The sequence below is a fragment of the Lissotriton helveticus genome, chromosome 7 (assembly GCF_964261635.1).
Source record: "Lissotriton helveticus chromosome 7, aLisHel1.1, whole genome shotgun sequence".
NCBI classification, from domain to species: domain Eukaryota; kingdom Metazoa; phylum Chordata; class Amphibia; order Caudata; family Salamandridae; genus Lissotriton; species Lissotriton helveticus.
Genome location: NC_136068.1, coordinates 62,141,016 through 62,165,759, shown reverse-complemented (window position 1 = coordinate 62,165,759; position 24,744 = coordinate 62,141,016). Strand labels below are relative to the sequence as shown.

Sequence of the window (24,744 nt, the reverse complement as noted above, 5' to 3'; positions counted from 1 at the left end):
TAGCCCAAACTTGGCGGCCCATTATGATCGCGGACGGACTTGAGTCCGTCCGCGACCATAGAGGAGGAGGGAACCTCTGCATGGCCTGCGGAGTTCCCTCAAGTCCAATTAGGATGTGACCGCCACCGTGGCGGTCACATCCTCTATTTTCACCATTGCGGCAGGTGCGGCTTCAAGCTGCACCCGCCGCAATGGTAAAAATGCATACATTACATTTGTATGCAGAAAGCGGCAGGCACCGTGTGGTGCCTGCCGATTCCTGCATACAAATGCAGGGGGGTACCATAGGTACCCCCCATGTGCACCCCCACCCCCCCTTCACCCAGGGGGCCCGCAACGGGCCCCCGCAGTGAAGTTCCACATGCTTTTCCACGGCGGAAAACCCGCCGCGGAAAAGCATTTTTTGAAGCCCATCCTAATATGGCTGGCGGTGTCTGAGAGACACCGCCACCATATTAGAGCTTTTCCGCCGCGGTTGTAAGCCAACCGCGGCGGAAAAGCTGCGGACGGAAACCAGGACCCTCCAGCCATCCTAATGTGGCGGTGGGTCTTTGGTGGGTCCGCTGCGTTTTTTCCGCATCCTCCGGGCTGGCGGTGGCTTCCGCCGGCCCAGAGGATAAGGAAAAACCGAAATCGTAATAGGCCCCCTTGTTTTGAAGGCGGTTTTCCACTCGTCGCCCTATCTCATTCTAATCAAATGGTAGGCTCCTCACAGGTCTAATTTTGTATAAATTTGGGCTCCTATGACTTGATCTAGTAAGACTGAGATGAGCGGGAGCGGATAGCGATTCTTCTTGGTAATTTTATTCATGGCGCGATAATCTATACAGGTTCTCAGATCTCCTTCCTTCTTCGACACGAAATACAAAGGCGAGGACACCGGTGATTGAGATGGTCGTATAAATCCATTTGCCAAATATTTATCTAAGTATTCCTTTAAATACTGATGTTCTTTTTCTGTTAACACATAGACTCTGCTAGATGGCAGGTTAGCACCAGGTTCCAGGTCTATTTTACAGTCGTAAACTAAATGGAGTGTCAATTGTTCAGCTTCTTTTTAATCAAAAACATCTGCAAAATCTTGATATTCTGGAGGAATTTCTTGAGAGTCAATAATGCACATTGAAGCACCAGTCGAGCATAAGGAGAGGGCAGGATTGTTCTCACAGCACTTCTCTTTATCTTCAAAACAGTTCTCCTTACAATAGGTAGAATCCATAGTTATTGTTCGCGTACTCCAGTTGATGGTAGGGTTATGCTCGGTTAACCATGGTAATCCCAAAATTAGTTGAAACTGGGGTGCGTCAATTAAATTGAATTGAATAATTTCCTTATGCCCATCATTTGAAATCATTTGCATCGGTTCAGTGTGACTTACGATGGGTCCAGACGAGAGATTAGTCCCATCCCCCACTCGTACTGGTTCGCTTTTGGTTTTTTGAATCGTTCTCAATCCTATCTTGGTGGCAGATTTTAAGTCACAAAAATTTCCCGTAGCCCCGGAGTCTATCATAACGGAAACTTCAGTCAATTTGATTTGCTGGAATTTGATCACCATAGATACAATTAGATGAGGCGAAGAGGACTGTAAGGTGTTCGCCAACTGGTGTTCCTTTGGAGCTGATTCTTGATTAGCATCCACCTGTCCAACTCCTCCTACAGGTGGTGCTGCAAGTTTTCCTTCGTTTTAATGACGTCTTAAGTTTTTTCGGACAATTTCTCACGAAGTGCCCACTTGAACCGCAGTACATACACAAATTTCCAGCTCTTCTTTTCTCTTTTTCTTCCTTGATTAAAGGACCCCTGATACTTCTCCTGTCTGCATTGGTTCTGGATTGGATGGTCCATCCATAGTTCGGTTACTCTCATATTTTGCTCTATCAAATCTTGGCACGATAACCTTAAATTCTTTTCTTTTTTCACCTCTCCTTTCTCCTTGGCGAAAATCTATTTCCAATACCATATCCACTAATTCAGAAATTTCTGTAGGTCTGTTGGGTATTTGGGCTAAAACATCCTTGAGTTCATCACGCAGTCCTCGGTAAAATACTGCTGCTTTTTTACTCTCTTGGTAGTTTGTTTCAACTACCAGTTTATTAAACTGGGCCTGATAAGCACAACCAAATCTCTGTTACCCTGGCGTAACTCTAGTAATTCGTTGTTGACCGCTTGAGAGATTCTTCGTCTGTCAAAAATTCGCAAAAATTATTTCTTAAACTCGTCATAATTCTGTAGAATAGGGTCATCTCTAGAAACTAGTGGCATCGACCATGACGCTGCGTCTCCACTCAAATATGACAAGGTAAATGCCACTCTTGACTGCTCACCTGGGAAATTGGAAGGGCGGCACATAAACTGAAGGGAGCATTGTGTGAGAAATATCTGCACCTTTTGGGGGTCCTCAATAAATTGCTCTGGAGGGGCTAAAGGAATGACTGGAGACAAGGAATGATGTACTTGTGTAGTTAACCTGTTGGAGCCTTCCGCTAAGATTTTCACATTTTCCCTTCCTGAACCTAATGGTTGCCCTACCTTCTGTGCTAACTTTGCGGTTTCTTTCCTGGAGTTCAACATTTCTTGCCTGAGATTCCGATTGTCCTCTCTAACTGCCACTATCTCCTTTTGGATTGCCTCTAGGACTGTTCCCAGGGTTTGCAAATTAATGCGCTCAGCCATTCTGTTCGGGTGCAAGTATCCAACGTGGGCACTTCACTCTGTCAAGGTCAATAATTCAAACTCTTACCGCTCGGCTTGCACAGGAACAGAGTCGCTAATTTCCCGACTCCCTCCGAAGGATACCCCAGAGTCTGTTATAAAACCCGACCCTTAGGAACCCTCCAGGGGAAGGGGGAGTGGATAAAATAACAAACAATAGGAGAGACTGCTCTGGAGCTGTTCTTTCCGCTTTTCTTGTTAAATCTGTTTTGCAGACGTTAACTTCGGAGAAACCTTGAAGTATATTAAAGACAATATATTAACACATCTCCTCACCTACTCTAGCATCTAACCCAATTGGTATCCATTTACCTTAAGCCCCTGAGATCTAGCTTCTCTCCTTTCCTTGTGTATAAGCCTTCTTTTCTAGTTTTCTTCTTCTTCTGATGATAACATATATTTAAATAGATAACTGTTACTATGGTTATTCTATTTATTGTTCTTTTCTTTTAGTAGTATTCTAATTAACCCCTTACCAAATTTTCTTCTTGGTAGTTCTTTTAATCTTCCAATATCTTCAGGTATGGCTCCAAAAGGGATTGTACAAAAAACTTACACTCTCTAATTATTGAATGATAAATGCCCCGTAACTATACTAAATACCTAATCCTAATTATACTAATTATGCGCCCTATTTATCTAAACTATTGCCTATTTGTCTAAATAAGTAAATGTATTTCTCTCTTAATACTAATATTGTGTTCTTTCTCTTTTTCTAGGATTTCTTACGATCGTGCTGAAAAAACAGGTGAGTATTTCTACTACAGTCTTCTTGTTTGCAAACTTAAACAAATCATTGTTCATTCAAGAAGGTTTTAGGGTTGCGTCACTTCTCTCGGTCTCTTTCTTCTCTTCAGCTGGCGCTGCCGGTGGAGGCCTCTTGCTGAAACGACTCTTGAGGTAACCGGAACGAAGTTTGAAATTGCGAGGAAAAGCAATTTCCATTATCTGGGATACTGCGCCGACTTTCCCCTCTCTTCTAAGATGCGAGATATATCGAATTTCAAATACACTGCGACACTGACTAGGAATTTCCTTTTGCACTCTAAAACACAGGTCCTGCTCGGGAGGTTTCTTTAGTGAAGTGCGCATAGCCTTGTTATCACGCGCTTCACCTTGGCTCCTGCACCTGTGGGGGAAGCAAAACTAGACCGCCACCTCCTCTATTCGGCCGGCAGCCATCTTGGAATTCCGCCGATGGCTGAGTGACCTCCAATTATTGCTGCATGATTTTCTTTTCTTTTCAAACTGATTCAGTTTAGTTTTATAGGTAATCACAGTGCTGAGATTTAGTTTTGGAGTTTGGACAGAGGTGCTGCTTCAGGTATGCTGGTCTAGTGTTATGAAGAGCCTTATTTGTGTGGGTGAGGAGCTTGAAGATTATTCTTTTGTCAACTGGGAGCCAGTGGAGTTCACAGAGGTGTTGTGTGATGTGGCTGCGGCGGGGGCTGTTTAGGACCAGTCTGGCTGCGGACTTTCGAATGTTCTGGAACTTCCAGAGGAACTTCTGGGTGCTGCCAGCATACAGTGCATTGCCATAGTCTAGTCTGCTGCTGACAAAGGCATGGGTGACCGTCTTCCTGGATTAGGGTGCGGTGGGAGATGGTTTTGAAGGCCGCTGAGAGGTCCAGAGGGGATGACGGCTGATTTTTTGCCCTGGTCGAGGCGGGAGAGGATGTCATTGGTGGCAGCAAGGAGGGCAGTCTTGGTATTGTGGTTGCTTTGGGAAAAGTATTGAGAGATGTCCAGAAGGTGGTTGGCTTCAATGAACTCTGCAAGCTGGGCGAGGATTACTTTTTTGATGGATTTGGCGGGGAAGTGGGGCAGAGAGATCGGCCTGAAATTCTTTATATCCATGGGGTCTGTGGAAGGCTTCGTCAGCAGGGGGTTGTTCATGACTTTTTTCCACTCATCGAGGAAGGTGGCTGTTTCGATGCAGCTATTGATGGTGTGGCATAGCATGGGTGTGATGGCGCCTCTGTGGAAGATGTTTTGCGACAGTGATCTGATGGACCTCCAGAGTGGATTCTCTTCATGGTCTTGAAGGTTGTAAGCAGGATCCAGTTGATCACGATCTGTTTTGAGGAAGCGTCGTTAGTTGTGGTTGTGGCAGGGGTGGTCGAATAGTCTTGGGCATCGAACCTGTCATAGAACTGCTTGATCTTGTGGTGAAAGAAGGTGCCAAATTCGTTGCAGAGGGCTTGGGAGTTCTGTGGTCTCACTGATGGGCTTGACAAACTCTTTAAGGATGGTAAAGATTTCTTTGCTGTTGTGTGAGCTGCATTGCTTCTGTCTTGGAGGGCAGTTTTCTTTGTGGTTTTGATGAGGTGGTGGTGTGTGGTGGTGGCTGCTTTGCAGTTGGGGTAGGCTTTCCGGGTTTTGTTGTTCCTCCATCTCTTTTTGAGCCATCTACTGGTGCTTGTGGACTCTTGGGTGGCGGGGATGAACTTGCTTGCTTACTTGAAGTGTTGTTTTCCATGAGGTTTCTTGTGTGGAGCCAGGGTATCAGAAGAGTTGGTGGTCCAGTGAAGGAGTTTGCATGCTGCAGTGTTGGTATACGTGGAAGCCAGTGGAAGGTTCTGCTGAGGAAGTTGGTGAGATGTTCCTCAGTGACTTTGTTCCAACTTCTGCGGAGGAAGCGGTGGGTTCGGTGAAGGAGAAATGAAGGCTGTCATGGTTGGTTCAGAAGAGTTCGGTGGTGTGGCTGAAAATGATGCTGTCGCTGGTAGTGTGTCGTGGAGGTATATAGCAGCTTGAGTCATATGTTGGCAGGGTTCTCTAGAAGGGATGAAGTGTTTTGGTCGTTGGGGTTGTCCAGGTGGAAGTTGAGGTCATTGAGTAGGATGTAATTGGTGGATGCGAGGACCTGGGGTTCAATGAAGTCGATGATGGCATTAGTGAAGCGAGTCCGAGGACTGGGTGGTCTGTAGATGAGGGTGCCGCAGAGCATGGTGTTCAGGTTTGTCTGGATCAAGAAGTGGAGGTGCTCCATGAAGGTTGCTGGGTCATTCGCGTGGGTGGTCAGGCAAAGGGTGTTTTTGTGGGCAATGGCGATGCCTCCCCCTGGCCGGTTGGTGTGGTCCTTGCAGATGATCTTGTAGCCACTGGGAATGGCTGCGGCGATAAATGGAACTGAGCCGGGGTTTGTCCAGGTTGCCATAAGAAAGGTCACGTCGGGTGAGGCGGAGTCAAGGAGGTTCCTGATATCTATGGCTTGTCTGTGCAGGGATCGAATGTTGAGGAGGATGCAGTTGAGGCAGTGTGGTGTGGTTAGGCTCAGGTGGAGGAGCTGGAGTGCGGAGGAGGTTGGAGGAGTTGCAACAGCAGTGGCAGGTGAAGGAAGGGGCAGTGGGTGTCATTCCGCAAGGAGAACTGGCAGGCGGTGTTGCGTATGAAGTTGAGTGCGTGGAGGGGGCTGAAGTCATAGAGGTGGCGGGTCCGAGGTCGAGGGTCTGTGGCATTGGCCGCTTTCCAGGCGTGGGCAGGTGCAGACAGGCATGCCTTTGGTGTCCCAGCGGTGCTCCCACTGGGCATGGCCCCGCAGCCACTGCCATAAAGTAGTGTGACCGGGAGGGCTGGACAGCTGGGAAGCAGGAAGTAGGGAGCAGGAAACGCTATGCTGGAAGGGGCAGGTCCGCAATGTCCACTGTAGCATCCAAAAAGGGTGAAGTGAAAGTGGGATAAGTGAAGAAATTAAAGAGAGAAAAGTGGAAAAAAGAAAATGAGAGCAGAGAAAAGGTTAAAAGAGAAGGGACAGATGTCTAAAAAAAGGGAGAGAGGGCAGAACAGCAGCAGAGCACAGACGCTCTACCTCTGGCCCACCAGGGATGAGGCGCAGGCTGGAGGAGGGCCTTGAACTCACTAACCATATTTAATTGATTTCAGTGGAGTTGGAACTAAATGTTCACAGGACTGGATAGTCCTATCCATTAACACCGCTTTGCGTATTAGCGAAGAAGAATTAAAAGAAATTAAGAAATTGGAGGAAGAGATTGAAGGAGATTCTACTATAGTTGATTCTAAAGCACTTTTAGAAATTATTAATAAGACTCTGGTGGACTTTAAAACACACACAGTTAACCTGAAAACTACCAAATTGAGTAAGGATATTAAAAACTTCAATCATGAGCAAGTTTATCCATATTTGAAGGAGGATTTCTTCAAAAATACGAATCCAGGAACATTAAATACCCAATACAAAGGGAGGTCGAAGACTAGATTCCTTACATTTTCTGATTCTTCCTCTGACTCAAATCAGAGTGGGGGAGGGTTCTATCAACCTTACTACCAATACCCACCCTTTTATCAGTACCCTGTCCCGCCACCGTTTTTAGACCGAGGGGGCCGCAGAGGCAGAGGGGGGAGAAGGGGATGGAGACCACCCCAGTTTCAAGCCTTCCAACAATTTCCACAACCACCTCCAGCTCAGGACTCGAATTTGTTTCGAACCAGACAACGGGTTTACATGCGGTGAATACAGTAGATCTATCAGATATGATCTCCCCTATTTCGATTGAAGTACCTATTGACGTAGATGCTATACCGATTTATAATCTTTCTAAGCATTCGTTGTCACCCATTGAACTTAACGTCCTCCAAAAGGGGCTATCTTTTGTCCCGTTAGTTGTACAAGATCCTGTGGATACAAAGACAGAAGTGTTACAATTTCTTATAAAAATTAGGTTAAAGACCTTTTTCACTGGACAAGATGAGATGTCGGATTGGAATGTAAGTGGGCTTAAATTGAAGTCCTCCTTTTGCCCTGACAGTACAAGTATGCCTGATGAGATATTGTTCTTCGAGAATCAAATCTTAAGGGAAATAGACAAACTGAAAGAGAAGAAAATTTCGTTTAAATCTAATTTCAATAAAGATGAGCGTTTGGCGCTAGTCACCTTAGCAAGCAACCCCTTGACAGTCATAAAACCCGCCGACAAAGGCGGGGGGATTGTAGTTTGGGATAGTGAGGCGTATGATGCTGAAGTACTGAGACAATTGAGTAATCCTGCACATTATCGCAAAATTCTAGAGAACCCGGCTACCACACTTAGAGCACAGATTGTGTATCTCACTACGGAGGCCTTAGACAGTGGATTTTTGTGCAAAAAAGAGTACGAATTTTTGAATACCTCCCAACAAAAAATACCTTCCTTATATGTACTGCCGAAAGTGCATAAAGATGCTGTCAAACCCCCAGGACGCCCCATTATTGCGGCATGTGGGTCAATGCTTGAACCCTTGGCGAAATATATCGATACCTTCCTTAAGCCATTTGTTGTCATGACTAAAGCATACATCAGGGACACGATGGATTTTATCCACAAAGTTGAGAACTCGATGTTCGATGGAGACCAGCAGTTGTTGGTCTCCTTCGACATCGAGAGTCTCTACACAAACATACCGCAAGATGAGGCTCTCATGGTGATGGAATTGGTATTAGATCAAAGAAGCAGACCTCACCAAGTTCCCACTAAATTCATCCTTGATTTGGCCAAAATTTGTTTAAAGAACAGCTTCTTTTCTTTTAAAGGGGATATGTATTTACAACTTAAGGGGGTAGCGATAGGGTGTTGCTTTGCCCCGGAGATAGCTAATCTTGTGACGGACCAGTTTGAGGGGAGGTATGTCCTTGGTGATGCGAACCCATTTCGGCATTGCTTGTCGAGATGGGTTCGTTTCATTGACGACATATTCCTAATCTGGACAGGGAGCAGAGAAGAACTTGAGCTTTTCCATGGGTGACTTAATACATGTACCCCTGATCTCAAATTTACGATTAATTACAGTAACGAGAAAATCAACTTTCTAGATGTGTGGATTTTTAATAACAAAGGCCACCTTGAGATGAATCTATTCACTAAGCCGACTGATCGTAATACTCTTTTAGATTTCACCAGCGGCCACCCCAGAAGTCTCAAGGAAAACTTGCCATTTGGGCAGTTTTTACGTGTACGCCGTAATTGCTCTAATAAACAAGACTATTTTGATAATGCAGAAATTTTATTAAATAAACTGTGTGCCCGTGGGTACCCGAGGAAATTAGTCAAAGCTGCACTAAAAAGAGCTTGGTACACGCCCCGTGAGAGTCTATTGACCCCGAAAGAAAAAAATGAAAAAAGTGAGATGACTTGTGTATTGACTTTCAACCCCAAAGCCAATAAGGTCAAGCAAATTATCCTAAAGAACTGGAGGTTGATTGAACACCTCAACATTCCCAAACCGGTCTTTGCTTTTCGGAAAGGGAAAAATATAAAGCAACATCTAGTTAGAGCCAGTAGAGAATCACCAATCCGAAAAGATACCAGGAGTTTATTAGGCCTACCAGCAGTGATCGGACATTACCGATGCATGAATTGTACCGTGTGCCCCAACACTAAAACTTGAAAGAGAAAACGATCAATGGACAGATGCATACTATGCGTTCATTTTCTAATTGCAACACTAAAAATGTTGTATATATAGTAATCTGTCCGTGTAATCTGGCCTATATAGGCCAGACGACCCAACCGGTTAAAATGCGGATTGGGCAGCACAAGTCGCGCATTAGGTGCAAAACTGGTGGGGCACCATTGATACAGCACTACTCTGACGCTGGACATAGTGAAGAAGACATGATGTGGTCGGTTCTAGTAGTGATTACGGCCACAAACAGAGGTGAACTAGAACAGAAACTGAACAGGACTGAGGCTAGACTAATTGATAGATACCACACCTCTAGAAATGGACTTAATGACCGTGACGAGCTTTGGGCACTGATTTAATATATGCTGTTGATTTCGTTTTGGATGCCCCTTTCGTAAGACGCACCCAGGGAGGGCCCTCCTTGTAGGTGGTTCTTGAGTCTCAGGATTTTTTCCTGAGCATTGATGTAGGCTGCTAGTACCTTTAAGTAGCTTCTTTTTACTGCTATATATCATTCTGTGTATTGGGTGGGAGACGTTCCTTCAGTTTTAGTCTTAGATTGTAAACCCTTGTGTGGTTATGCAGTGCCTGAGATTCTCGGCCCATGTCTTTTGGTGATGGGTAGGTTCATTCACTTTTTGTTTATTATTTATTATCTTCACAGTTTTTTGCTTTTTTACATTGGTGTAGCTTTGGAGGGTTTTAGTTTTCCCCGCATTTAGACCAGTGTAGGTGGCTAGTTTGGCTTCTGTTTCGGCCACCTGTGTGATGCCCCTATAGTGCCAGCGAGGGACGCAGGAAGATGTGAGGTTGTCCGTTGTTTATTATTTATTTTTGTTGCCCGACATTTGAGCAGAGTAGTCCCTTCTCTATGTCTAGGGCGCTGTGGACGCGCCTGCGTGACGCCCCAGTTCGGTTTCTACATAATGGCGAATGTGAGCCGCCCGAGTAAACGCGGTGATGCCCCTATAGTGCCAGTGAGGGACGCAGGAAGATGTGAGGCTATCCGTTGTTTATTTTTGTTGCCCGACATTTTAGCAGAGTAGTCCCTTCTCTATGTCTAGGGCTCTGTGGACGCGCCTGCGCGACGTCCCAGTCCGGTTTCGACATAATGGCGAATGTGAGTCGCCCGAGTAAACGCGGATGTTGGTCTCCGGTTTACAGACGTGGATGGACCATGGATTAACGTTGGCCTCCCATTTTGGTAGGTACTGCATTTTAGATATCTCTGAGTGTCATGTGTGCTGTAGCTTGATTTGTAGATCCTCCGGGGTGCTTCAGATTGATAACGAGGTTCCCCTCCATTATTACTTTTTCCTTTACCCAGGAGCGAGTGTTTCAGCCTCGACCGTTGCTTTGGATTTGTATCTTAGCTTTATTGACGCCCCCAAACAATAAGTGGGAACGGCGGCTTGTCCCGTAAAGGTACTGTTTTGGTGTTTTTTCTCTGCTACTGAGTGGCATCTGTTACCTCCACCGGTTTATAGCGACTTTGTATATTTATATTTTGGTTTTAGTGTTCCCCGGGCGCTGTGGCCCAGCGGACCAATATAACCCCCTTTTCCCTGGGTTACCACTACATTGATGAGCGCTATTTCCAGTTTTCAGGTACCTATACCGATGATGTGTGGTGGTTTATAGTTTGCTCTGCACTATCTCTTATGGTGAGGTTCTTCATTTTTTTAACTGTGCCTCAGTATAATTGATATTTATTATCTTCCTTTGAACATTTTGGTTTGTTCTCTGGTGTCGGTGCTCTCCCCCTGTCTCTTTCCTCTTTCTTTCACTATAGGCTCACCCGGGTCCTATTTTAGTAATATTCTTTCTTTGTGAGGAGTCAGGTGGTTCTAAGCACTTTCCATTGGGCACGAGTGGCACTGCATCTCTTCAGACGGGTGAGAAAATAGATACGGCAATGTATTAATTTATTTGATTTTGTTTTGATTTAATGTGTTTCATAATATTATTGTTGTAGTACCCTTGTCCTGATGAAGCCATAAAGATTCAACTGGCGGAAACGCGACGGCGACTGCGTTGATATCATTGTGATTAGGAGTCCCTTTTCAGTTTATCTGTGTTTGTATATTCAAGCGCCTTATATAAAAGAATGTTTTGAGAGAAGTTGCATCTCAGGCGCATTTGGGATCTCCATTATAGATTTATACCACTCGAAATTAGGAGTGTATAGTGTGTGATAGGTCGTTTGTTGAGATCTGTCTATGGGTACACTTTGTATATGTATTGTATATATTGTATTTGTGATTTGTATATATTGCATTGTATTGTGTATATAGTCGACTTTGCCTTCTTTATATATAGTTGTTATGCTCCATCTCTTTTTTGTACATGTTTATATGTCCTCAGAATTTTGCAAATGATTCGTTACATATTTAGTTGTATAGAACAGGATAATTAATCTTTTCATGTTCTTAATTAAAAGTTGAATTAATCCCTCAGTGCCATTTTGTTCTATTTTTTCATCTTTTTGATGCTCCTTGTCCAGGTATGGGAGGGTAATTTGGGCAGAACCCCTGTTATTGTTTCAGTTGAACTCACAATCCAGCAAGGGTCAGTGGCTCTGCAGGGCAGCAACTACTAGGTGGAGCAGCGCTGGAGGGAAGCAGGTCACTGACCAGTTTAGTGGGATCAATCAATCAATCAATCAAGAAATTTGTATAGCGCGCTACTCACCCGGAGGGTCTCAAGGCGCTTGGGGGAGGGGGGTCCGCTACTGCTCGAACAGCCAGGTCTTGAGTTGCTTCCTGAAGGAGAGGTGGTCTTGGGTCAGACGGAGGTGGATGGGGAGGGAGTTCCAAGTCTTGGCTGCCAGGTAGGAGAAGGATCTCCCTCCCGTAGTGGCTCTTCGGATGCGTGGAACGGCGGCGAGGGCGTGGCAGGTTGATCGTAGCTGGCGGGTGGGAGTGTAGAAGGTCAGGCGGTTGTTGAGGTATCTGGGTTCCAGGTCGTGGAGGGCCTTGTGTGCGTGGGTGAGGAGTCAGAACGTGATTCTCTTGCTGACGGGGAGCCAGTGCAGGTCTCTCAGGTGTCCGGAGATGTGGCTGTGTCGGGGGATGTCCAGGATGAGTAGAGTGGAGGCGTTCTGGATGCGTTGGAGTCTTTTCTGTAGTTTGGCTGTGGTTCCGGCATAGAGGGTGTTTCCGTAGTCCAGTCGGCTAGTGACGAGTGCCTGGGTGACCGTCTTCCTGGTTTCGGTGGGGATCCATCGGAAGATCTTTCGGAGCATGCGTAGTATGTTGAAACATGACGATGAGACGGCATTGACTTGTCTGGTCATCGAGAGGGAGGAGTCCAGGATGAAGCCCAGGTTGCGTGTGTGGTCCGTTGGTATGGGTGCACTGCCCAGGGCAGGGGGCCACCAGGAGTCATCCCAGGCAGAGGGTGATGATCCCAGGATGAGGACTTCCGTCTTGTCTGTATTCAGTTTCAGGCAGCTGTTCATCATCCACTCGGCTACGTCTTTCATCCCTTCGTGTAGGTTGGCTCTGGCAGTGGCGGGGTCGTTGGTGAGGGAGAGGATCAGCTGGGTGTCATGTAGATGTTGAAGAAGGTGGGGCTGAGAGATAATCCTTGTGGTACGCCGCAGATGACTTCGGTGGCCTCGGATCTGAACAGGGGGAGGCGGACTCTCTGGGTTCTTCCGGCGAGGAAGGAGATGATCCACTCGAGTGCCTTCTCTTGGATTCCGATGTTGTTGAGGCGCTGCACTAGGGTGCAGTGGCAGACAGTGTCGAACGCTGCGGAGAGGTCCAGGAGGATGAGGGCCGCTGCTTTCCCGTTGTCGAGCAGGGCTCGGATGTCATCAGTGGCTGCGATGAGGGCGGTCTCAGTGCTGTGGTTGGCTCGGAAGCTGGACTGCGAGTGGTCGAGGGATCCGTTCATCTCGAGGAAGGCGGCAAGCTGTCTGTTGACAGTCTTCTCGAGGACTTTGGCAGGAAAAGGGAGGAGCGAGATGGGGCGGTAGTTCTTGAGGTCGGTGGGGTCCGCTGATGGTTTCTTCAGGAGGGCGCTGAGTTCTGCATGCTTCCAGCTCTCCGGGAAGGTGATGGTGTTGAAGGAGCAGTTGATGATGTCCCGGAGTTGGGGTGCGATGACGGAGTCGGCCTTGTTGAAGACGTGGTGGGGCATGGGTCGGTTGGTGATCCGGAGTGGATGGTGTTCATCGTGCGGATGGTGTCTTCGGTGCTGACCAGGGTCCAGGCGCGGAGGGTGGTGGTGGGGGCGTTGGTTCGGTGGTAGGGTGCATGGTCTGTGCGCTGAAGCTGTTGTGTATGTCTGTGATCTTGCTGTGGAAGAATGAGGCGAGTGAGTCGCAGAGGTCTTGCGAGGGAGTGATGTTGTTGTTTCCGGCGCTGGGGTTGGAGAGCTCTTTGACGATGCTGAAGAGTTCCTTGCTGTTGTGGGCGTTGTTGTCTAGTCGTTCCTTGAATTCTGTCTTCTTGGTGGTGTGGATCAGCTGGTGGTGTTTGCGGGTGGCATGCTTGAGGGCGGTCATGTTGTCTTTAGTCGGGTCTTTGCGCCAAGCTTTCTCGAGGGTACGGTAGCTCTTCTTGGAGTTTTGAGTTCGTCGGTGAACCAAGAGGCTTTCTGGCTGCCGGGTGTGCTGGGAGGGATCTTCAGTGGTGTGAGGTCGTCGGCGCAGTTGGCGATCTACTGTGTGAGGTTGTTGGCTGCTTGGCAGGGTTCCGTTGAGCTGGCGGGAGGGTTCTGGCTCAGGGATGTGGTGGGCTGGTCGGTGGTGATCTTGTTCCAGCTCCTGCGGGGAACCTGTTGTGGGTGGTGGTGGGTCGTGGTCTTTCTGAAGCTGAAGTGGACGCAGCTGTGGTCTGTCCAGTGAAGTCCGGTGGAGTGGCTGAAGGAGATGTACTTGCTGGAGGAGAAGACTGGGTCAAGCGTGTGTCCGGCGTAGTGGGTGGGGGTGTTCACCAGTTGCTTGAGTCCGAGGTTGGCGAGGTTGTCCAGCAGGGTGGTGGTGTTGCTGTCATTGTTGTTCTCCAGGTGGAAGTTGAGGTCCCCTAGGAGGATGTAGTCAGCGGAGGGGAGGGCGTGCGGGCTGATGAAGTCTGCGATGTCTTCGCTGAATTGTGTGCGAGGTCCCGGGGGTCTGTAGATGAGGGTGCCTCTGAGTCTGGTCTTGGGGTCGGTGTGTATCTGGAAGTGCAGGTGTTCGGCGGTTGTGAGGGTGTCGTCGGAGTTGGTCGTGATGCAGATGGTGTTCTTGTATACGATGGCGATGCCTCCTCCAGTCTGGTTGGCGCGGTCCCTCCGGGTGATCTTGTATCCGTCCGGTATGGCGATGGCGATGTCGGGCGCTGAGGAGGCGTTCATCCAGGTTTCTGTGAGGAAGGCGACGTCTGGAGATGTGGTGTCGAGCAGGTTCCAGAGTTCCACGGCGTGTCTGTGGACAGAGCGGGTGTTGAGCGGGATGCACTTGAGGTGGTTGCTGATGGGGGTCGGCTTGGCGGGTGCAGTGCAGGTCCGGAGGCAGGTGAACTTGCAGGCTTGGCAGGTGAAGGGTCCGTGGGTGCGTCTCGGGGTGGCTCGATAGCAACCGGGGATCCGGCCGGTGTTGAGTGCGTTGAGGGTGGCGGCGTCATAAGTCCGGCGGGTGGGCTGGCATCTGCGGGGACCAGGGGTTCTGGCGCTGGGCACGGTCCAGGCGCGGATGGGCGCAGACGGGCTTGCCTTCGGCGCACATTCGGTGCACCCGCTGCGCGTGACTGCTGCGCGTACACGTGCACTCCCCATAAATGGCCAAGTGGGAGGGAGGAGCAGCTGGGAGGCGGGAGCGGGGCGGCGAATGGGAAGGGATACAGAAAAGAAAGGGGCGGGCCGCAGGGGAGCAGCGGCAGGGAGCAGGGAGAGGGCGGGAAACGCGGCAGGGGCTGGGCACAGCAAGTGGGGCAGAAACACACAGTACGCTGGGAAACACAGGCAATCGACGAGAAAAAAGAGGCAAAATACAAATAAACGCAACAGAGGCAGATACAAATACAAACGCTCAAGGACCAGGAGCACAGCTGCGGGCAGCGGCGGCACTCGGCGGGATCGGGGGCAGCCAGGGCTCACTCACGGGGAGTGTGCGCGGTGCATGGGATGACCGGCCCAGAGGATTGCTCCTAGCTCTGCGCAGTGGCTGCCATTAAGTAGTTTGGGGGAGCTGGTCAGCTAGGAGGCGGGAAGCAGGGAGCAGAAAACACTGCACTAGAAAGGGTCGGGGCTGCAGGAGTCCGCAGCAGCACAAAAAAGGGTGAAGTGAAAGTGGGAAAAGTGAAGAAAAGTGGCAAAAAGGAAAAGAACAGCAGAAAAAAGGTAAAAGAAGATGGGAAAGGAGTCCAAAAAAGACGGAGAGAGGGCAGAACATGCCCGACCACTGGACCACCAGAGATTAGGCACAGGCGGGAGCCTGTGGGTGGAGGAGGGTCTTGAACTCACTGCAAGGCAGCAACTACTTGGTGGAGCTGCGAGGGAGGGGAGCAGGTCACTGACCAGGTGAATGGGATTGCTAAGTCAATGTTACTCAAAGGCAAACATTCTATCAGGGGAAAGGCCCTGAGGACAAATCAGCAAAATAAATATGACTTTGGCGTGGCAGAATTAAATCAGTACATGATGAATAATGGATAATAGGTCACACCTATGAACACTTGGGGCCTTGTGTACCAAGTTATTTTGAGGACACAAACCTGAAATTTGAATAATAGCAGGGTTTGTGGAGCTATAATATCTTTGTCTTATTTATAAAAGCCCTATTATGATTTGGAAAACTCTTTTAAACTCGTAAAAGGATTTTTGTGTCCCTTTGAAAATTGCCAATGGGACGGGGTGAGGGTCAGGGTGTTAAAGTAGCATCTCCCTCCATTTTGCTACTCCAGAAGGGATTTTGTGGTTGGCGACCACAATTGCAGTCGCAAACATTGACCGAGGTGGTATCTAATTTTCAAAAGGGAAGCTGTCCGCATAAGTCTGCATCTCCTGTAGAAACGGTGTTAGCTGCCCCTTGGGTAGCAGTCAACTACTGCTTGCTGTTCATTATGTATTTCCACATGCAAAACACTTTTCTTTGAAAGCAGTGATGGCCCCTTTAATAGAAAACTAATAATTTAAAAAAATGTTTCCTAATGGGGAGTACAAATACAGGGACTGAGATCTGCTGCCCCAGGTAGGCCTCCATCTCTGCTTTTACATAAAATGACAGGGAGTCAAAATGTGACCTGACTAAATCATATGTATTATACAGGTCATTCTGAGACCCTGTGCGAATGAACAATATGGTGGATGTTTGTCTGATTTAGCCTGTAGTTTTCAAGATGTAAACCCTAATTATTGCCCCCCTCTATCCCAAACCCCAAATGCTCAATCTAGTGGCTTTTTCCGCAAAAGGCATTTTTTTTATCACATCACTTCGACAAGCTAGGTGTGTAGACAATTTCCATGCCATGGCTATGTGACATTTCACCAGAACTATAACCAACCTCAGAAATTGGATTGCATTTTTGTTCCTTTTTGTAATGGATACCACATCTAAAAACACTGCAATTACTCATGGGAAAGCACTTCTTTCCAAAACTGGGATATTGCCAGACACAGCCACACTCAAAGTGGGAAAAGTCTGCTACCTTTTTAGTGCACCCAGCGCCTGTGGTAGAGTCATCTGAAAATACGTGTCCTATGTTCTTTGGAGTTAAGTACACCTGACGAATAAAGTTAATTTTCTTACACCGTAATCTGACTTTAGAGAAGATTGTGTTCACAGTCCATAAGCATCTACCCCATTTGGTAGTTTTTTTCGTAGAAACTTTATTCATTGGTATTTCAAAGCCACAACACATTCCATAGGGTTACATAGTCATTTTTACAGTGTGTCATAAACAACTAAAACAGGCATAACAATTGGGCACAAGAATTGTTAACATCCTTTGTATCCAGTCCCAGCCATCACTGCATTTTCAAAGATGTAGGGTGCATGGTAAATCGCATTAACATGGGCATGCAGTTATCTTGGCGGCTACATATTTCACCCATTTCTACAGCACTGAATGATTTCAAAGTATACAGTAGGCAGCACTACAGGATCGATTGGGCTTAGGGTTCATTGGGCAAATGAACCTCCAGGGGGTGTTAGTGGGGTAGGAGTAGTTTACTCTCTCCATCTGAGCTAGTCTAGGAATAGAGCTCAGGTATCTTGAGGTCTAGAGGCAAAGGACATGAGTTCCCAGAATGTATACAGTTGTTCCTGACAGAATGCAACATCTTTGATCCAGAAGTCAATGGATGGGCACTTGTGTCTCCTCGAGGGCATTGCTATTTTACGCTTGGCCAGTAACTACGGCATTGGGACTAGCAAGCAGTCAGCGCCATAGCCGAGGAGTGTGGTCAATGTCTACCCCTGTAATATCTCGCACTTTGTTAAACACTTTGACCCGGTATCTCGGTATCAGCAGGCAGTACCATGCCAAGTGAAGAAATGTGGCGTCTGGGAACTTACCTTTCCAACATTTGCTGTCTGCCCCAAGGCCCATGTCCAAGAGCTGCAGAGGTGTTCTATGCAGTTGGTGGAAAACTTGAAGTGGATTAGCCTTAATCTGTAGTCGGGGGATAGTAACTCCAATTGACCACATTAGTGGAGCCATTGTTCAGCTGTGACTGGGAATCTGATATCGGAGTTCCAGGCCTTCAATGCCCATGGGTAAATTATTAAGTGTGCTCGCTGTGTGGCAGTGTATAGTCGAGTGATTAGTTTGCTTGGTGATGCTTCAGGCAATACATTTTCCAGTGCATCAAGGGTGGGGGATGGGGCCGGAAATGTTTTATGCAATTTTTGGCAGGTGGCCTCCAAGTGGTAGTAGTGTAAAGTTTCAGATACATTCGGAGGTGTCCATCTTCTGACTAGGGGGGGCATACATTCATCTTCAGGGTACAGATCCGCAAATTTTGTGATGTATAGGATACTTGCCTGCCTTTTTGCACCACTATCCTGTAGCTTGGGGAAGTGGGGATTTCGTGCAAGTGGGATGGATGGGGTGTACAAACCGGAGAGGCCCCATCTCTTCCTAAATCCATTCCATGCCCACTTCAAAGCCTCCACTGTATTTACCTCCTTGTTCAGATGTTTGTATTTCTGGTACAGTGCAGTGAAAAGCGGTAGTGGGACAGCACTGTCTCATTCTATAGCTACGTGGGATTGGAATGGAATTGGGTATAGCCAATTGTGTAGAAATTGGGCATGTGTACAATACGCACACAGGTTGTAGTGTGGTGCTCCCTTGGCAAAGTGGTAGTGTCAAGAATTCCTAGGCTATTCTAGGTTGCTGTACCACCCAGACCAAGGCAATCATGTTGGATCTGAGTCACTTAAAGAAGGATGAGGTTAAGGGTAGATTTACAAATAGATATAATAGCTTGGACAGGACAACCATTTTTGCAATTGCTATACGACCCGCCATGGAGATCGGCAGTGTTGTCCAGATAGGTATTCTCTCCTCAATCCATGTTATTGCACAGCCATAGATTTCCTCCCATATTCCTTTCATGTCTCTGCTGACCCAGACGCCTAGGTATTTAACTGGCCTGTCGGCCCACTTTAGTGGGCAGTCCATCATGAATGGCTGTATAATTTCAGTAGGGGGAAGCAATGCAGACTTGCACAAGTTGATCAGGATCCCAGAGAGACATTTTAACAGTTCTTGTATCATTGGGTTTAAATTGTCTATTGGATTTCTAACGTAAAGTGTAATGTCGTCTGCATATAGGGATGCTACCAGTCCCCTGGTCACCAATCTCAGGCTTCTGTGCACATGATGTTGGCGAAGTCTTGCAGTAAGAGGTTCCATTGTTGTGGCAAACAACAGGGTCGACAACGGGCACCCCTGTTGTGTGCCACAGGAAATTATGAATGTTTTGGGCACCACATTTTAAATCTGATCCGTGCTGTGGGGTCTGTGTACAGCAGTTGGATGTGCAGTACAAATTGTGTGCCGAGCCCAGAACGGGCCAGTAGTGCAAACACACACAGCCACTCCAAGATGTCAAATATCTTGGTGGCAGCCAGCAGGGCAGCGATTGTGGGCACCTGCAGGTGAAAAGAAGTGAAGTACTGCACAAAGTGTGCACAGGTTGTGGAAGGTTGATCTACCCAGGATAAAGATGGTATGCTCAGGTTGGACTATTAGAGGTAAGAGCAGCTGTAGTTGGGTGGCCAGTATTTTTTAGGCCTGGGCGGTAAATTGCGTTCCGCTCACGGAATTTGCAGAATTTGGGTAACCTCGCGTTCCGCGGAGAACGCGAAATTGCCCCAAAGTCTGCATTCCGTGACTTCGCGAAATGTTTTGCTTGTTTGCGATCTCAAAATACGTGCTCGCGAGATATTTCCCCCCGAGCACACAAACAGCGATTGCAAACAGGAAAAAAGCATTGCGAATAAGCAATTCCGAGTGTTCGCAGAATTTCTGCGTGTTCGCGGAGATTTTTTAACCATTTCGCGGAGATTTGTGTAACGCGATTACGCAAATTCCGCCCACCCCCAGTATTTTTGCGTCTATTTTATTATCCACATTTATCAGGGATAATGTGCGATATGACTTTCAGTTATTTACAGGCTCGCCAGGCTTACGTATTGTAAATCATTAATGCCTCCAGCATGGATGATGGGAGAATACCCTTCTCAAGGGTCTCTTGGTAGACTTGCACATTTTGGAGTATACGCTTTATAGAAGCAAGTTGAAAGACTGTCTCACCCTGGGGCCTTATCACCTGGCATACCTTGGATCACTTGTATAATATCATCCTTGTTAATTGGGACATCCATATAATCTCTATGTGCCCTATGCAGCCTTACCAGCTCTATTGTGTCCGAGTAGTCATTTAGTGTTTATGTTTCATGGGAGGATCAGGAAGGGTACAGTGTCGCCTAGAAATTTGTGATAACCTCTGGAAGGGTGGCCGGTTCATTTATCGGATTACAGTCCTCGTCCAGTCGTTCCACAGTATAAGTGGAAGACTGTGATTTGTTTGCATTGTAGCAACCTTTTTACCAAGTCTGTACCCTTCCCCGTATCTGTGGGCCTTCGTGAACATACACGGGAAGCCTGTTTCTCTATCTGCTTCTTCGTTGAAGGCCCTTATCTTTTCTCTAGGGTGGCAAGAAGGCTGGGTGTGTTAGTCTGATAGTATGCATTTTATGTGTTCTGTATATCTTTCTCAATATTACTTAGTGCGCATCTTATGTATTTTAGTTCCCCGCCTGCTTGGCTATTGAGGCCCCTCCTGATCACCACCTTGAATGCCTTCCAGAGGGTTGCCAGGGATTGTAGTGTTCATTAGTTATGAAGTAGTTGATTGTTTCTTTGTGGATTTCTTCTTTAAAGCAGTGGTCGAAGTGGGAAAATAAAAGTAGGGGAACTGTGGGTGGAGAATCAGGGGGCGGGAATAACCGAAGATTGAATCAGTGGGCGGAGTCAGCGGTGTGGCTAGAAATAGCAAAACATACCAATTTTTTGTACGTTTAGCATTTCACTGACCAGTTACAGCTTATAACGTTATTTAATTAAAAGAATGGATATGTTTATTTGAGGTTTAATTCAGGAAAATGCAAACACTCATAGGGAATACAGGTTTATGTAAAGCATGTGAAATATAAGCAGGAACAACATGCTACCTTAATGCTTTTACTCTCCTTGTTCAGAAATCCATGATTATTTTTTGTCTCAAACATTGAGGTCATGAATGCAGGGCTCCTCCTATACACATGTGTTAAGCAGGGCTCAGAAGAGAAAGGGACTCTTCAGGAGAATCTAGACTCAAGGAAACCCACAAAGGCTCCTTCATATTCATGTCAGCCAGCTAGATGCTCAATCATAATATAGCAAAAAGAACAACTGGTGGGCAGAATGCAGAACAATATCATACATTCACCCCAGTGCAGAGATCTGGGCCTAAATCCATTGTTTCTTTGCACACCATGCCATTCCAGTTTGGACCCCGCCATATGCAAATCAGTATTGATCCTTATTTATTTATTTATTTATTTAATGTGATTTTATATAGCGCAAACTTTACCCGAAGGCGTCAGAGCGCTTTACATAAGAACCAGTGCAAAACATAAGGACTTAGGATTACATGTGTTACATAAAAGATACACACAGAAAAAAATTGCAAATGTACAAGATGTAAAGTCACACAAAGAAGAGACTGGTGATTATAATTTTCTCTATATACATAGGGAAGGGATATGAATGGATATACTCTAAGAGTCACATAGGAATGGTAGAGAGTACAATGGTCTACTGCATATACTAGTGATTAGAGTTATCTCTATATACAGAAAAGCAGAGTTCCATTAAGTGGGGTCGGAGGGGGGATGCAGTCACAGCACCTAGGGAGGGACAGAGAAGGGCACCGCTCCTGCCCTTTCACCGCTCCTTCCCTTTCACCGCTCCTGTCCTTTCACCGCTCCTGTCCTTTCACTGCTCCTGTCCTTTCACTGCTCCTGTCCTTTCACCGCTCACGCCCTTTTACTGCTCTAGCTCATGCCGCATCACCTCTCCTGCCCTGTCAACTCCCCTGCCCAGTCACCTGCCCTGCCCAATCGCCTCTCCTGCCCTGTTGCCTCTCCTTCCACGTCTCCTCTCCTGCCCTATCGCCTCTCCTGCCCCACCACCTCTCCTGCGCCATCACTTCTCCCTCCCAGTCACTGCTCCTGCCCAGTCACTGCTCCTGCCCATCACATCACCTGCCTGTCACGTCACCTGCCAGTCACTTCTTGTGCCTGGTCACCTCTCCTGCCCTGTTGCCTCTCCTTCCACGTCTCCTCTCCTGCCCCATCACAGCTCCTGCCCCGTTCACTGCTCCTGCCCCGTTCACTGCTCCTTCCCCGTTCACTGCTCCTGCCCCATTCACTGTTCCTGCCCCGTTCACTGCTCCTGCCCCGTTCACTGCTCCTGCCCCGTTCACTGCTCCTGCCCGTTCACTGCTCCTGCCCCGTTCACTGCTCCTTCCCCGTTCACTGCTCCTGCCCCGTTCACTGCTCTTGCCCCGTTCACTGCTCCTGCCCCGTTCACTGCTTCTGCCCCGTTCACTGCTTTTGCCCCGTTCACTGCTTCTGCCCCGTTCACTGCTCCTGCCCTGTTCACCGCTCCTGTCCTTTCACTGCTCCTGTCCTTTCACTACTCACGCCCGGTTACTGCTCTAGCTCATGCCGCGTCACCTCTCGTGGCCCGTTACCTCCCCTGCCCCGTCACCTCTCCTGCCGCGTCACCGCTCCTGCCCCATCACCGCTCCTGCCCCGTCACCGTTCTCTGCTCCTGTCCTGTTCTCTGCTCCTGTCCTGTTCTCCATTCCTGCCCCGTTCACCGCTCCTGCCCCGTTCACCGCTCCTGCCCCGTTCACCGCTCCTGCCCTTTCACCGCTCCTGCCCTTTCACCACTCCTGTCTTTCCACCGCTCCTGTGCTTTCACCGCTCTTGCCCGTCACCGTCTGGTCACTGCGGTCACTGCTCCTGCCCAGTTCACTTCACTCCGTGTACAACATTGACAAAGGTGTCAAGTTCCCCACAGTACTCTGCTTGGGGAAAGCTCCTCTCTTATCACCAACTCCGATCTCATGGGCACTTGATATGCTAAAGCCAGCGGGCGGGCGCATTGTCATTCGAAAGGGGTTAATCACCTTCAATCGGAATGACAATGGCCCTCCTCGGTCTGTGCGAACTTAGGGAGGGGCTGCTGCAGCCTCCGGAGTTCAACAGAGAAGTGCGAGCAGCCCCTGCCCTGGAAGCGGAATGAAAAATGTTATCGTTTTAAAGTTGGACTATTCTTGCCTCCCGGGACGCTTTTTTGAAAGCAAAAAGTAGGGGAACGGACTGAACAATTTTTTAGAAGTAAGGGCACGCCGTGCCCTTCCGTCCCCGCCCACTTCTACCGCTGCTTTAAAGGCCACATCTACTTGCTCCTTCGGGGCAAGATGCCACATAAAGGCTCTCGGGATGCCTGGAGGAGCAATAATCTGAGCAATACTGGTGCGTGATCTGACAATGTGTATGGCGTGTGTTTGATTTCTATAGTCCAGGAGGCAGCGTTTCTGGTCACCAGCCGTAAGTCTAATCTAAACCATGCCTTGTGGCGCGAGGAGAGGCAGGTGCCCTCTAGTATGTCTGGGTGTGTTTGACTCCAGATGTCAATGAGGCAGCTCTCCTCCATATTGCCTGCAGCTGGGCCATGACTTAGGGATGCAAGCAGCAGGTGGCACCCAATCTGCCTTTCTTATCATCTAGAATCATATAGAATTCACCCCCAGATCACTGTACCACCACCTATTTTGGTGACCGCGGCCCATACCCTGCAATAAAAGTCAGGGTAATCTGTGTTGGGGCCATATAAAACCACCAGTGTGATGCCCTTCCCTCCAATGTGTCCACCCACCATGACATATCTTCCTTATGGATCTGACAGGGATTGTATTGTGGTCCAACCCAGATCTCTATTGAGGAGCACCAACACTCCTCTGGAGTAGTTTGAGTATGTTGCTGTATATTTATGACCTCAGCATATGGAATGCATCCAAGACAGTGATTACGTTGTAAGATGGGTTTCCTGTAGGAAGAACACATCAATTTTGTGCCAGAGTTAGTATTACTGTAACAGACATGTTTTCCTGTGGTCATTCAGACTACGATTAGTCCAGGTAAGAAACATGATTGATGTCATCTTAGTTTATGTGTGGTCCATTTTAGACAGTCCCAGTGTCCTACTTGATGCTGTTGTGTATGCCTCCCATGTCACCCAATTCCTGACCAGTGATAACGTTGATTGAGCTGGATGTGTGCTGGACCTGCATTTCCCCTTAAATAATACAACAAAACGTTAGCCCGAAAATAACTTCAAACACTACCCTCCACTCATCCACCCACACCAACCCCCAATCAGGTTATTCCCCTGTACCCACCCCGCACCCCAACAACATAACAGCATGCAAACACATGCGAAAGTGGGAGATCTCCCTTGGGGGACTTGGTGTCACTGGTGAACTGCCCCAATACTACCGGCAAAGTGGCCAATCATATAGAGTGCCCGTTGGGCCCTTTGCTGGTCCACTGTCAGTATAGTAACATTCTAGATAGGGAGATTACAACAATGTGTTGCACATTTGAACCATCAAAGTCTGGCCAAGATGTTGACAGCTTACATTTTTATCAAGATGTTTCTAAACCTCCATGACTTCCCTTACGTTAATATTATATTCTTTGGTCACTTTTCATTCTGTATTATGATCTCGATATAAATTGTAACTCTTTTTTATTCACACCGATCAATTTGCATATCACTGTTATTTTTTTCTCAATGCTATGCTAAACTAACTTATACATTTAATTATCTTATTTCTCAGTTTTAGCTTGCTTAATACTATGTATTTTTGTTGTTGTATTTTGCTTTGTATTACTACCTTAATTTCCCTCAATAAACTCACTTTTTGAACTTAAAAAAAGGAGAGTGAACACCACAAATTATTATAGCAACATACATTGCTTACAGGCTGTGGCAGCTCCTCCACTACGGCGAAGGAGTGTCACCCCACTGCTAATTCAGCAGTGCACTAAAGAAAAATAAAATAATAATA

The 24,744-nt window shown here is 47.5% G+C and overlaps 1 pseudogene across 7 annotated transcripts in view; it reads left to right on the top strand.

The window, feature by feature from the left end:
* Window positions 1-10,195: 10,195 nt before the first annotated feature.
* LOC144768050 (epidermal differentiation-specific protein pseudogene) overlaps window positions 10,196-24,744 on the top strand; it is a 254,302-nt pseudogene continuing 239,753 nt past the window's right edge. For 2 of the 7 annotated variants that reach the window (XR_013598441.1, XR_013598442.1), the window contains exon 1: window positions 10,202-10,321. The product of XR_013598441.1 is annotated as an epidermal differentiation-specific protein pseudogene, transcript variant X7 (transcript). Of the gene's footprint in view, window positions 10,322-10,444; window positions 10,543-10,634; window positions 10,726-24,744 lie in introns of those variants that run through there. The other 5 variants (XR_013598438.1, XR_013598439.1, XR_013598435.1 and 2 more) reach the window with 5 other exon arrangements.